Source organism: Microcebus murinus, chromosome 21 (assembly GCF_040939455.1).
Source record: "Microcebus murinus isolate Inina chromosome 21, M.murinus_Inina_mat1.0, whole genome shotgun sequence".
NCBI classification, from domain to species: Eukaryota; Metazoa; Chordata; class Mammalia; order Primates; family Cheirogaleidae; genus Microcebus; species Microcebus murinus.
Genome location: NC_134124.1, coordinates 4,660,790 through 4,662,454, shown reverse-complemented (window position 1 = coordinate 4,662,454; position 1,665 = coordinate 4,660,790).

Here is a 1,665-nt window from a genome sequence, read left to right as displayed (position 1 = left end):
ATGTAGTGACAGCAATCAAGACAGTGTGGTATTGGCAGAGAGACATATATAAATGCATGAAACAGGAGAGAGAATGTGGAAAAAGACTCACACCAACTAACTACTTTGTGTTTGCTAAAGTGCAAACACAAATCAACAGAGGAAAGATGGAAAGATGTTCTTTTCAACAAACGATGCTGGAACAATTGGACAGATATGAACAACAACAACCAAAAACCTTGACCCAAGTTTCATAGCTAATACAAAATTAACTCAAAATGGCTCACAAACTCAAATGTAAACTGTGACACTATAAAACTTTTAGGAAAAAAACAGAAGAAAATCCTTAGGAACTAGGGCCAGGCAGAAAGTTCTTCAACTTAACCTCAAAAACACAATGTATAAAAGGAAAAATTGATAAACTGGGACTTCATCAAAATTAAAAAATTTTGTTCTAAAAAGACCCTGCTAAAAGGATAACTAACAAGCTATAGAGCAGGAGAATATATTTGCAATCCTCATATCTGACAAAAGACTAGTTATCTAGGTTATGTAAATAACTTGCAAAACTGAATAGTAGAAAACCCAGTCTGATTAGACAATGGGCAAAAGGCAAGAATAGACATTTCAACAAAGAGCATGTACAGATTGCCAACAAGCACATGAAAAGATGTTCAGCATCACTAGCTATCAGGGAAATGCAAGTTAAACCACAATGAGATTGCCACACACCTATCAGAATGGCAACAATAAAAAATAGTGACACCACCAATGCTGGTGAGGATCCATAGAAAGTAGATCACTCACACATTCTTGGGGAGAATATAAAATAGGACAGGTGCTCTACAGTACAGTTTCTCAGGAAACTAAGCATGCAACTACCACAGAACCCAGAAACTGCACTCAAGGGCATTTATTGTAGAGAAATGAAGACTTACGCTTGCACCAAAATCTGCACATGAATGATTACAGCAACTTTATTCACAGTAGCCAAGAAATGGACAGTTTCGTGGCTGTAAATGGTTAAGGAGGGATGGAGGCAAGAGGGAGACGGTGGGGGGAAAAAAGGGCAACCTGAGGGGTCCTTATGATGATGGACATGTGTCCACTTGGACTGTATCAAGGTCAGTGTCCAGGTAGTGGTACTGCATGATGGTTTTGCAAAATGTCACCACTGGAAGAAACTTGTAAAGAATATGTAGACTCTGCATTACTTCTTACAACTGCATGAAAGTCCACAATAATCTCAAAATTAAAAGTTTTAATTAAAATAAAAAGTACACAGCATGATATTGTCCTCAGAAACCAGAGACCTCAGATTCTGCAGAGGACTAGATAGGTAAGACATGTCATCAAGCATCATGTTTATTCCAGGTGGCACCTGAGTGGCAAGAGTCAGGGCCATGGTATGGGGTGGTGGTGGGGAGACCCCAAATGTCACTCCCCTCTAATCCCCTGAAAGCACTCTCTCCCCTGCCCTCAGGGCATGGGGATGAGAGGAAAGGTACCTGGACCACAGGGGCTCTCCTCCTGCCAGTATCCAGCTGCTGGGCAGACTCCAGCTGCAGACTTCAGTGGGGCACACACCTGGATCAACCCTGTAGCAGTCACACTGTCTCTTCACAAGTGAGATCTTCCAGTCAGTTATGATCCATCAGCAACCACCAAATGAGTAGGTGTGGCTCG